This window comes from Lissotriton helveticus, chromosome 2_1 (assembly GCF_964261635.1).
Source record: "Lissotriton helveticus chromosome 2_1, aLisHel1.1, whole genome shotgun sequence".
Classification (NCBI taxonomy): domain Eukaryota; kingdom Metazoa; phylum Chordata; class Amphibia; order Caudata; family Salamandridae; genus Lissotriton; species Lissotriton helveticus.
In genome coordinates, this window is record NC_136059.1 from 1,149,162,728 (window position 1) to 1,149,176,680 (window position 13,953).

The window sequence follows — 13,953 nt, forward strand, 5'->3', positions numbered from 1 at the left end:
TATGGTTGGTTCCTTAGTTAATAACCACTTTAAAGTCAAGCCAGACCACCATCCCATAAAATGTGATTCCGCATTAGGATAACACACAATATATAGATAGAGCTCCTTCCTTTATGTCCATATATTCTAAAGGAGTCCCCTGTGGCACTCAGGGAACTGCATGAGTAAATAATAATCTTTTTAAAAATGGAGTTAAGTGTGCACCTATGGCAGGCAATGTGGCCCAGGGGGAAATGGAATAATCATAAAAAAACTGAATGATGCTGTTGTGTCTGAAGTGCATCGCTGTCAGTGAGGAAGTCACTGCAATCATGGCAATACGTCGAGCATTGACGTTAAATTGGATTTGTCCCTTTCGCAAAGTAGTACCCAATTGTTTCAGGAAACAGAGCAAAGTGGATAGCAGCCACAGCCAGCAATAGTACATCTTTCTGATGTTGGAGCAGAACTGCAGGTCAAGCATCCTGTCAGGCAAGAACCTCCTGTTTTAGAATCATTGGCTCCCATACCTCCAGTTAGGAAAATGAAGGGTACTACTCCACCATCTTCTTCAAGCACCACTTCTGATGATGATTATATGGATGTGGTATGGATCCCGCCAGAGTCTGGGAGATGCCAGGAGAGGCATGGGATAAGAAAGGTTCCAGAAAGACTTAGAATTATTGAAGGAGATGAGGAGGAAGATGACGCGATAAGCTAGTCATTGTGGAAGGTGACATTGAGGATACTGACATTACTATTCAACATGCTCCAATGGATGTAGGGAGAGTTACAAACCAACGAGGTTGTAAACACTGTGCACTGTGCAATGGGTTACTAAAGCACCCTGTTCATTAATTCAAAATTCCAATAATATGATGGACAAAAAAAAACAATATTTAAGTTCAGATATTGTATTCAGTTATGACATCTTATACTTGATTATGCATCAAAATCACATAAGGTGAATATAATAATTGCACAAATATACATCATATCACTTGAATAAACATAACGTGTAGTCATTACATCATGAGCAACACATGAAATAATATACAAAATGTTTAAAAGAAAGCCTGATGCATTTTTTGATTTATTCATGTTTGGTATGTTTTCTTTTCTTTTCTCTCCTTTCCATTGAATATTACTGAAATGTTTAAGCAACATTTTCTTTTGTTCATTATTCAGTAAAATCAAAATCAATTCTGTACCCAACAGAACCAACATTTTTCACAACCACTCAGCGGCATGTTTGTACAATAGGAAGCTGTCAAAAATCTTAGGGACATATTAGCAAGGAACCTCGTTAAAATTATTGCCGTTTTATCGGCAGGAAACTGCAGATAAAACGGCGATAATGGGCTTGCTAATATGCGTTATAGAATTCCTATAGAATCCCAGGTGAGATGTCCTGCACGGTGATAATTTATCGAGGTTCCTTGCTAATATGCCCCTTAGTGCTGCACCTCTTCACTTTTTCTTTTGGGGAAGGATTGGGGATTCTTAGAATTTGTGGAAGAAAATTGCCCTAAATGGAATGTTCCAAGTTGGAACTATTTTGTGAGAGTTGCTGTTCCAGTGCTGCATCACAATGTGCTGCAATTGGTTGGACAAGCTTTGCAGCAAAGTGTTGTTCACACTATCCACCTGACCGCAGACATGTGGACCAGTTGTCAAGTGACTGATTACATGGGCATCACTGCACACAGCAACTATTTGCAGGGTAAAGCAAAAGATAGCTGCAGGTCTTGGCCCTGAAGAAAGCATTCAGCTGCGTGCAACAGTGGCCATGGCCACCATGGAAAAATTACATACAGCTGCAAACATCTTGGAGACATTTAAAAACAAGGTGTCTCAATGGTTGCAACCCAAAGGTCTCAGAATTGGATTTGTTGCCACATACAATAGCAGTAACATAGTTAAGACCATGGCAGACAGTGACTATTCCTGGGTCCTGTGTTTGACCCATTGCCTCAACATGGTGGTGTAATAGTTTCTCAATGAAGAAGACATAGTCAGCAACATAATGACTACCTGCAGAAGAATCTGAAATCAATTCAGCTATTTTTTTTTAAACCCAGAAGACATTGGGGCTTATTTTGTGTGCTAATAGAGTACCAGGTAAAAGCCCTGATACAGGAGGCGCCAACACATTGGAACTTGGCCTATTATATGTTGCAGTGTATGTGTGAGCAGTATAAACAAATGAATGACTAAGTCTTTCAAAGCAGAGGGGATGCAATTAGAAAAGCTATGACCATGAATGCGGACAACTGGGTTCTAGTCAAATGCCTTACACAGATGCTTCTCCCTTTTGAGGGTTTCACAGATGAAGATAGCAAGGAGGACAGTACGATGGGCCACGCTATCCTGTTGTTGCATTTGCTATAGGACCAGCCAAAGAAGGTGTCAGAAAAGTTCATACTCACAGGTGTGAACGAAAATAAAAACGCACATACCTTGGTTGAGTGATTAATTTTTTTGTTTGGCTTCTAATTCAAGACTGCAACATGACATCATCTTGTCTAAACAGTATATTTTTGTCGCACTACATGATCCAAGGTACAAAAACATTCTGCCCACTTTTTCCAAAGGGGATGTTTCAAAATATAAGCAGTGGATTGTTGAGCAAGCCAGAGACCTGGAAGAGGAACAGCTAGAACATGGAGTCCCACCCCTTAGTTACGGGATACTGCCTTCAACTTCCAGAGAGGGCGGTCTTGTCTCACAGCAGTCAACAATACCAGTAACCAGAACACTGGTAATAACAGCAACCAAAGGATCGGACTCAACCTCTGCATTCTATTGGTATCAAATAGCAGGGCTTAAGTCCAGTGCAAACCCAATGGAAAAAGAGGTCATGCATGCAGCAGCACCAATGACCATCCAGAGGATGTTCCAGGAGTATATGGATGATCCAAAAGAGGTCTATGTGGATCCAAACACATTGATATATATTGGTATGGGAAGATGTGCCAATAGCCTGAGCTCAGCAGGCTGGCAATAAAGTATCTGGCTTGTCCTGTAGCCAGTGTGTCTGCTGAGCGTGTGTTTAGTGCAGCTGGTGCAGTTGTTACAGTAAGAAGGTTCAGTCTCTTGCCTCAAAACATGGAGAGATTGACTATGATCAAAATGAAACAACATTTCATACCACACAATTATACTATTCCTGAAACAGCACCAGAGGAGGAGGGTTGGTTAGATTTAAGTGTGTTAGCTGGTCAACTTCTAGGTAAACCACCTGAGTTTTGGGACAAACGCCACTTCCCAGACTGAGTATGCCAGTGCCACCATAGAACGTTTTAATTATTTCCAGTTAAAGCATTTTGTGTGTGAAAAAGTAGCTAGAGGAACATTATGCTTGTCTCAGATTTATGCTGCCCCACCATTTTTTAGTCACTTATATTGCCTAATTGCAGTTTAACCAGTGTGAAGTGAAGAAGCCTTCACAATTCCTTCATGACATTGGAGGCAATGCCTGACTCCGTCACATGCCTATCCTTTTTAGCATCACTTATCAGGGCTGCCTCACAAGAGTGCAATACCAAATTCCACTATTGCAACATTGAGTGAGTGATAGTGAGTGATGATTGATGATTCATGTGGTGGTAGACAGTAAAGGGGGCATTCATGTTATTTTGTAAACTTGATTGAGATGATTTGCCATGTTTGGGGCCTGAATGATGGGTAAACAACTTTCCTGGAGGTGACTGGCATTTACAAATGTACTTAGTGGAAACTAACCTGTACAGTCCACTCCTATGATCCTTCTCTTTTACATCACTTAAAAGGGCAGCCTCAGACGATTACTTGATTTGCAAGACTGCCAAATTCCAATCTGCTGCTTGCATCAAAGAGGAAATTCACGTCTGTACCTACCACATTGCTGGGATTGGAACAGACACTATTGTGCCAATGAGTGATATATTATTGAGTGATTGTGAGTGATGATTCATGTGGTGGCAGACAGTGAAGTAGGGTGTTCATCTGTAATTTGTAAACTTAATTGAGATGATTTGCAATGTTTGCAGTCTAAATGATTTTTCCTGAAGGTGATTAGCCTTTTCACAATTAGCAAGATTTACTTGCGGAGTCAACTTCTTTTTTTTGGTTCTTCAGAGCCCAGACCAGACACTTTAGTTCACAAAGAAAAAACGATGCAAAAAAATACTGCAATTCCGTGTCTCTACTTGAGCTTCAACCGCAGCGGAAGACCTCAGGGCAGGACTACTTCATCAACAACTAGAAGAAAGAAGCTATCAACTTCAAAGGGAAACCATGACTCTGAGGCTAAATATGAAAATTCTTTATTGATTGGTTTAACAGAAAAAAACATTTACAATTTAAAACACAACTGATTCGTGCAATAAAATTGGCAACGATAAGTATTAAAAAATGAGGGTTTTAAATCACTAAAGGTTTAAGGAGATCATTGTGCGCTAATAATGTTCTGCTAAAAGGCCACAGTTTGGTTTTCTGATGTTATAGTTTGTAACTTGATTATTGAGCCTTTTAACTCAGCTGCCATGCTAAGATGAGGGGGCTTTGGTTGCAGTTGTGGCTTCCAGTAGTGGCTTCCAGTAGTTTTGAAGCCTTATGGACAAGTTTTGTTAGCCAGATGTTCAACTTAGTATTGTTAGGATTTAGAGCTGCCATTATTGCTTGGCGGCAAGATCGAACTCCCAGCCTGATCCGTTCATCCAGCAATAATGACTGTCTGGCCATGAGCAGTGCACGACATACGCAAACGATGTGTTCCATTGCTTCAGAGTGATAACCACACAATCTGCATTCGATACAGCTACCTAGATGATGCCATTTGGCAAGGTTCTTCAGAAAGAGCTAGTCACCCATCCTCAGGGCTAAATCCTTTGTTTCCAATAAAGTGCATATGTGCTTGATAGGTAGGACAGCTGAACACCTAGTTTAAAATTGGCGGTTACAGCCCAGGCCTGTTTCCTTTTTGACAGTATTGCCCTGTCCGAGTGAAAGGACCACAGTCTAACAGGCTTTTTAATGGCGATCTTTAACACCGGGTGGGTGGGATTTGTTTCCCAGAGGTCTTTTGCTCCTAATAACTGTAAACTGTGATCCAGGAGTTGGCGATGCTTTTGGCTGGTCTGATTTTTCTGTATTTCCTGCCATAGTTGCGCCTCGAGGGAACCCTCCAGAGCACGGCGCAGTCTATGACACAGTTTTATAAACGCGCCGGCCTCTACTCCATGGTGATCTTGTAGTCCCAGTTCCAGTCTAACTTGGGCAGGCGTGGCAGATCTTGACAAACGGAAAGCTCGTTTAAAGATTTTAGTTGTTATTTTGTTTGTTAGTGTACTGGTTGTGCCCTTAGTGATCTCGTGCCCGTACGTCAAAGAATTGATTACCTTAGCCTTCATCACTTTTAACATGGGAGTTAGACTCGGGCCAAGTAGCTGTTTTGACAGTTTTGCAGCAGCAGCTTCTAACGACTGGGCTTTGGTTTTTAATGCTTCTTAATGCTTGATGAAGGTGCATCTGGTGTCATGCCTCATAGAGAAGACATGTATGTCTGTCTCGCTCGCCATTTTTGCCTGATGAATGTCCATTGCAATGCACTGCCTGTCTTCTTTGCTTTTAAACTCAATAAAAACACTTTGAAATTAAAAAAGATGCCCAAATATGTATAACTGAAAGTTGGATCTAGCTTAGTGTCATTGAAATACCACCTTTTAGTTGACCTCTTTTGCTTCCCAAAAGTTATCTTTTTGGTTTTGACAGCTTCAGATCTAAGCAATTTCTTGTCGTGTAGGGAAGCAGTTCGTCCAATGACCTCTGGAGACCCACTTTTGTGAGGCTTAACAACACCAAGTCATCGGCGTACAACAAATTGCTGATGCTGGTGCCATCTAATTGTGGAGGATGGCAATTTACGCAGTCGAGTACTGAAGATAAGTCGGATGTAAACTAATTATAAAAAGAAGTGGGGCCAACACACATTGACACCAGTTTCAGTTTTTATCTTCCAGGAGACATGAGAGCCTTCACCCAGCTTAATTCTAATCCATGTTTCTGTATGGAGTTGTCCTATTGCATGTAGAAGAGGCAGGGGTATACCCCACAGTTTTAATTTCTGCCGTAACAGACCCCTGGGCATGCGGTCGAAAGAGGCTTTAAAGTCTACAAAGCAGCAGTGCAGCTGGGCTTGTTGGACGGTCGCTCTCTCCATCAGGACTGTTAGTGTTAACAGGTTAGTTGTAGTACCGGAGTTAGCCACGAAGCCAGTCTGATTAAAAGGAAGATGCGCAGTCATTTCGGCCCATGCCTGTAGCTCTTCTAGTAAAATGTGTGTATAGTACTTAGACTCCACATCAAGAAGTGAAATCATTCGATAATTTATAGGCTCTTGTCTCTTCCCACTTTTATAGATTGGGTGGAGGATTGCACCTCGCCAGGACTCTGGAACGATGTTGTTTAGTCTACAGTAGAGAAACAGGGGGGTCTGGTATTCGGACCATAAATTGACATCGGAAATGAGCATGGCCTGGGGGAGACCATTTGGGCCTGGGGCTCCGTCAACTCTGGCTTTCATTATAATAACTATGAGGCCTAATACACAGCAATGTGGAATAGAGAGAGGTGGGTTTATTTGGGAAAATATGCTGAGTACATGTGCTGCACTGGTGGCAAAAGTGAAACTACAAGTTCTCTTGTTTTTTACTCTGCCTCTAAGTCTTCTTGGTACACCCATCATGAAGCTTCTGTTTTCCTTGACTCTACAATATAGTTTCTGTTTTACAATCCGCAGGCCTTTTTGTCTCCTGCATGAACAAAAGGCAAAAGCTGAGCTCAATACTCCTGCCTACTTACCGGACCAGTTCAGATAGGCACTAAAGAGTGATGGACATTCCCGAGGAAAATGCACACACACCACCCAATTTCGCAATACAGTATGATTTTTCTTTTAACTATCATATTTTTAGAACTGGGTGGCTTCACTCCTCCATAATTCGTTTTTTTCAAACCTAGAAGACAGAACATTTAGATATCTGATAACTTGGGTCTCTGGGACAGAATGACTGTTTGCAATGCTTGTAACTGTACTGTGTCATACTCATTCCTTTGTTTCCTTCCATAGCAGATTGATGACCATGATTGCTGCTCATCGCGTAGATGAATAGTGTCTGTAGGAAAGTAGGATCTGCTTCCTATGGTTACACCCACTTTTTGCTAGATCGTACACTGTTTTTGACTGGTCTGACTAGAATTGTGCTAATCAGGAACCCAATCTAGCTCCGTTCTCCTTAAAATGTTATGTCATGTACTTAGGTACAGTCCAGATTGGATACTGGGGTACCCTTATAAGTCCAGAGTTTATGGTACACATGTACCCAGGGTATAGGTACACCAGAGGCCTCCCATGGGCTGAAGCATGTATTGTGCCACCAATGAGAGCCCATGCAAAACGGAACCACAGGTCTGCCATTGCAGCCTGTGTAAGATGGTGCATGCACCACTTACTTTGGATATAGGTTTACTATATCTTTAGGTCACTGACTACACTTAAAACCAATAAGTCACCCCTATAGAAGGCCTTAACAGTCCTGATGGCAGGGTGCTGGGTTTTACGTGAGAGGGTACCCCTGCATGAGCAGAGGACCCCTGCAGCCTTCGGAGACCATTCTCCCGGGTTGTCAGTGACACAGCTGACCGGCTTGTTTTTACTCCCCCCCACCCCCCACCTCCTTCTTCTACCTCTATCCTCGTAGCCTATGGATCAATTCAAAACTGTTTTTCCCAAACTTTGAGACCTGAGCAACATGGCTGATGCCCGGTGGAGTTGCTAGACACCTAATGAGAAGATTGGCCCTGGTTTCTCCCTCGACCGTCACCTACCCAGCTGGACATTGGACACAGTTCTTCTTTGTCTCCTTGCTATGGCTCCCTCCTCCCCTCCTTTCCTAACAAATTCTCCCAACCTAGTTGTTTGGTTACTGTAACTTACTACGCTATTGTAATTGATGTAATTTGTAACACAATGTCCCTTTGTTATAGCGCTCTGATACGTTTGGGTCTAGCTAGCACTATACAATCCTTTTGATGTACTGTTTAATGTAACAATCCTCTGGTTAAGCGCTCTGATACCTCTGGATCTAGACAGCGCTATAAAACAATCGCAATTCAATAAACTAAAACTGGTCTTCCTGAATGCTGAGACCTGAACATTATGACTGATGACCGGAGGAGCTGCTAGACAGCTAATGAGGAGATTGGCCCTGGTTTCACACTTGACCATCACTTACCCAGCCGGACATTGGGCACAGTTCTTCGTCTCCCCGCTAATACTCCTTCCCCCCTCCTACGAATTCCTGAAATTTTGTTTTTGTGTACTGTACCTTACTATGCACTTGTTTCTGATGTCACTTTAACGCAACGTTCCTAATGTAAAGCGCTCTGATACCCTTGTGGGTCAAGTTCGCACTATATAAAACGTTATAAATAAACATAGGTAGAGGTGCATTATATGCTTGCGTAAATGCTGTCTCGAAAACCGCTGCAACAAACCATGTTGTGTTTGGTATCAAACACCTTGAAATCATACCTCCACAATGGTAACTGGTGTGGGAAGTATGATTATGATTCCACCTTTCAGAAGCAAGCTTCGTGAGGTCCCTGGTCTTTCTGGTACCAGCCTACTTGACCCGGACAGCAAAAAATGGTTGCTGCTGACCAGAAACACATCTTTGCCCTCCTGCTGCTGAGCCAGCTTGAACAGGGGAAGGCAGCACAATAGGCACCCTGTCACAGGGAAGTGTGACCACCTCCCAGACAGGATTAGTGTATTGGAGCTTGATGGGTGCACTTCCAAAGTGCCTGAAAGATTGCACGAGGGGCACATTTGGTGTCCATGTGCATAGTCCAGTTCAAACCAGTTCTGGGACCCTTTGGCTCCTGCTCTGGCGTGAAACTGGACAAAGAACATGGGAATAACCTCCCCACTGTCTTGACCCCCCCCCCTGCGAGGGTCCCCTGAATCTGTCCAACCCTCTCCCAGGGTTACACAAGGGTACCTGGCTGTAGGACCCTAGGTTCGATGTGGACAAGATTCTTAACAAGAAACCACTGACCTTCGACCATCTGGACACTCTGGACTTTGCTGGACTTCAACTGGGCCTGACTGCATCTCCCTCTCCGTCCAAAGCATTGTCTGTGCCTGTGCACCATACAGGCTCCACCCAGGACCTGTAGAGCATCAAGGACAAATGAAGTATCTGCATTGGAGTGAAGGAGTCACTTCCCTGCATTTGCAGGCACCGTAATGCAACTGACCAGTCTGCTGATCCTGAGCTCCTACAAACTATGAAAGCTCCAGCAACACAGGAGGTTGGTTCCTGAGGTCATTTTGGTTGAACTGCCATCTCACCAAGTTTGAGGCCAGTATCCCTGGTGGGGACCGCATAACCTGAACCCCTGTGCACCTCTTACTTGTGCAAGTGCATATGCTTGTTGGTGTTCCCCAACTTTGTGCATTGGGCTGTCAATAGCCCCAAACTCTGTGCACATTTCATACAAAGGACATTGGCCTCCTTGCACTTTATGCCATGGAAGCTGTTACTTTGTGATTCAGCCTGTGGGTCCATTTGAGGGACAACACTGCTTTTATTGGTCATTCCTGGTTGCTCCAGGCCTGCCCTGACTCCCCATGCTGTGGTGAGTCCCCTGGTCCTTGCTGAGCCAGACCGTAACCTGTCTTTACCTTCTTCGTAGGTTGCCACTGCCAAGGTTTGTTGGTGCTCTCGCCGAACATCGACCCTTTAGCTCTTGACATCCTTTGTGGTACAGCTCATATCGGGCTCCTGATTATCCTCGACATCTCCTAGTCCCTGCAGCTGTAGAGCCAAGGTCTCCTTCACACCTGAAGCACCCGACATCGGTGGGCATTTGTCTACCAAGCTCCTGGTCACTCCTGAGTGACCCAGACTCTGTGCACTCTGCTTTCAGGTTCCTTCCATCACGAATCCACCTGTGGGTTCCACCGGACACTTTTTTTCTTTCTACCAGTGGCATTTCTTTGTAGACTCCCATTGAGTAGGACAGCGGTTTCCGATGCCACTTGAACCCTATGCACCCGGCTTACCTGGGATAGTTAACCCTGGTACTTCAGTATCCACAGGTGGGGTGGCTATCCAACCTTCTATGTTCCAAAGTGTTTCCTTGTAATCCACTGGGAAGGATCCTTAAACTTTACAATTGCAACGCAACTCTCCCCATGAATTGTACGTAGCACGCGGTCATGTTCTCACACTGCTCTCATCCTCCGCGAGGTCCTTACTTACTCACCTTGGCTGGTTCCTTGGAGTCCTAGCGATTCTACAACCTCTAGACACTGTATCGACTCGAGTCGTGGTTCTTATACCACTGTTTTAGTATTTGGTTTGGTCTCCCCCGGGAGCCCACTGTGTATTAGTGATACTTACGATTGTTTCTGTGCTACTGTATTGTGTGCTTTGGGTTTATCTGGGTGTAGCAGATACTGTGACGTATTTAAGGTATTATAATAATAAATATATATTATTATAACTACTGTGTGGTTCTCCTTTCCTTTAACCAATACAATAACGTTGCATTCTGGTAAAACAAGTTGCTTAACATTCCTTCAAGACTAAGTCTAAAGGCTGCTCTCCACAACTACCCATTGGATAGCTTTCTAAGGTGGTTATATTTGACCTCTTATATCACCATAAGGGTTGCTTGGACTGGTGCAAGGTGCCCACTTTACTTAGTGGATATCATATACCAGGCCAACTTCTCACAGTGTCCTTGTGTAGTATTTGTCTTTTTCACACTGTTTCCCAAATCTCCTTTCCCATCCACTCATCAATCCCCTAACCCTCTTCCTCCTAGCTGTGTGATTTATTGAGGTGTGATAAAATTTACACCATAAATGGACCACACACGTGGTGGAGCAGATGTTGTCATACCAACTGCAATATCCAAATAACTGCAGGATCTTCTATTATTTACAAAATAGCCATCACTGGCCCCATTTATCAACACACACATAAAAGCGATCCATTTTGTAGATAAAGAAGAACATCAGTCACCAGCATCATCATTCAGGCCTTGTATTGTATAGCGAATCCACCTTGTCCACTCCTAAATTTTTATTCCACTTTTCACGACTCAAGGATTTTATAACTTTAGTTTTAATTAAATACTAGCTCCTCAATGCTCGGAAGAAGCTACTATTGCTATTTTATGTGTTTTTATCTCTATCAGATATTCTTTGTTGTGTCATGTAGTAGTCTAGTTTCAATTCTCTGTAAAGCTATGATATAATTTATAACCCACTAACTCAGTTTTTATTTCCATTTAGTTGCCTGCATTAGATAATCCTTCTGATTAATCATACAGTTGGAGCTCATATGGGTGGGAGTGGGACCTTGTTTGGGAAGTTGTGATCCCTTCCCTGTTAGTGCTTCATCTATATTCAGGTAAGAGAAATATGGAGTGAAGTGAAATAGTTACGTTAGTAAGTAAGCAACTAGCAGCAACTGAAGATAAGTAATCATTCTAGGTAGTTTTAGGCAAAGCAGGTAATGACAACATCCCCCTAATAGTCCAGATAGTAACAGAAGGTACAAAGGCAAGGGTATATAACTAACTATAACTAACCAGTGTACACTTTTATAAAAAGATTTTTAAAACATGCTGCGCAAAAAGGCAGCAATGCAAACTAAAAGTAAAACACAGATCAATCAATCAATCAGGGGTTCGTGTAGTGCGCTACTCACCCTTGAGTGTCACAAGGCATTGTGGGAGGGGGAAAGCTCCGGATCATTTGAAGAGCCAGGTCTTGAGGTCCTTCCTGAATGTGTGCAGGGTCGGGGAGCGTCTGATGTTAACCGGGAGCTTGTTCCAGGTTCAGTCTGCGATGTGGGAAAAAGCTCTTCTGCCGGTTCTGTTCCTGTGGATGCGGGGGACCTCTGCCAGGGCGAGGTCGGTGGAGTGGAGGTTCCTCCTGGGTACGTGGAAGGATACTCTTTTGTTGAGGTATTTGGGTCCGATGTTGTGGAGGGACTTGTAGGTTTGGGTGAGGAGTTTGAAGGTGACCCTCTTCTTGACAGAGAGCCAGTGGAGGCCTTGTAGATGATGGGTCATGTGCTCATGGCGCGGTGTCCCAAGGACGAGTCTGGCTGCAGAGTTCTGAATGGTCTGGAGTCTGTGCATAAGAGTTTTGTTGAATTCGGCATAGAGGGCATTTCCGTAGTCCAGTCTGTTGGTAATGAGTGCGTGGGTGACGGTCCTTCTGCAGTCGGCGGGGATCCACTTAAAGGTCTTATGGAGGATGCGAAGGCAGTTGAATCTGGTGGAGGCAACGGCATTGATCTGGCGGTTCATGGAGAGGGAGGAGTCAAAGATGATGCCGAGGTTTCGAGCGTGGTCTGTAGGGGTAGGTAGTCTCCCGAGGGCAGAGTGCCACCAGGTGTTGTCTCAGGCGGAGGTGCAGGGGCCGAGGATGAGGACCTTGGTCTTCTCTGAGTAGAGCTTCAGGCAGCTGTCCTTCATCCAGGCTGCCATGTTCTTCATACCTTCCTGGATGCAGAGTCTGGTGTCTTCAGGATTCTTTGTGAGCTAGAGGATGAGCTGGGTGTCGTTGACATAGGATATGATGCTGAGCCCATGCTGTCTGACTATTGCGGCGAGAGAAGCCATGTAGATGTTGAAGAGCGTGGGGCTGAGTGATGATCCCTGGGGTACTCTGCAGTTGATTTCCGTGGGTGTGGAGAAGAAGGGAGGTAGTTGGACCCTCTGAGTACTGCTGGAGAGGAAGGATTGGATCCAGTCGAGGGCGGTTCCTTTTATTCCTGCGTTGTACAGTCTAGCTCCGAGAGTGCGATGAGAGACGGTGTCGAAGGCTGCGGAGAGGTTTAGCAGGATAAGGGCCGCGTGTGTCCCTGGTCAAGTAGCATGCTGATGTCGTCGGTGGCGGTGAGGAGGGCTGTCTCGGTGCGGTGGTTGCTGTGGAATCCAGACTGGGAGGCGTCCAGGATGGAGTTCTCTTCTATGAAGGCGGTCAGCTCAGCGTTTACGAGTCTCTCTGTGACTTTGGCCGCAAACGCGAAGAGAGAGATGGGCCGGTAGTTTTTCAGGTCCGTTGGGTCGACCGATAGTTTTTTGAGGAAGGGTTTAACATCTGCCCGTTTCAAGTCATATGGGCAGATACCTGATTTGAGGGAGGCGTTGATGGTGTGTCCTAGTTCGGGTGCGATGGTGGTGGTGGCCCTGTGGAAGATGTGTGGTGGGCACAGGTCCGTTGGGGCTCCTGAGTGTGTTTTCTTCATGGTCGCTGTGATGAGTTCGATGGTAGCGGGATCCCAGGACTCCAAGTATAAAGTGTGGTAAAATGATTTACCCTTTAATATTTTATAAATAAACCCACCCTTTCCACCCACAACAGACCCATCCCTCTCTCCAATCAAATTGACCCATCACCAACCAATGTCCAAGCAAAAGTCCAAGAAACAAAAAACACACAGTCCCAACACCCCTTTCCACCCTCGCCACCAACAACAAGTCCCTCCCACTAAAAAATAAATTTAAAAAGAGCTTTAAAAAGGGCATAGTCGATACAGGTCTGGAGCTGGTCCAAGATCTGCTCTATGCTCCCAAGCGGCTTTCAAAGCAGTCAAGCCACTGCAGGACGCAAAATTGAAATTACCTGTCCGAGTGGGTGGGGGAGGAAGTAGTGGAAGTCAGGGCCCCTGAGAGCTGGTAGTGGCACCACGAATGTAATGTCTGGGAGGCTGGGGCTGGCTTGTTAAACTGGATTCTGGGTCAGAGGCAGCTACTTCCGCCTCTTTACCCTCCAGGGCCCCAGTAACTGGTATTCGGACTGAATGGTCTCCAGCCTCTACCTCTGTAGCGGGCTGCTATCTCCTGCCTGGTGGAAGTTGCTGGGAGGCTACCAGGCATAGCTATATTGAGAAAAACAGTGTT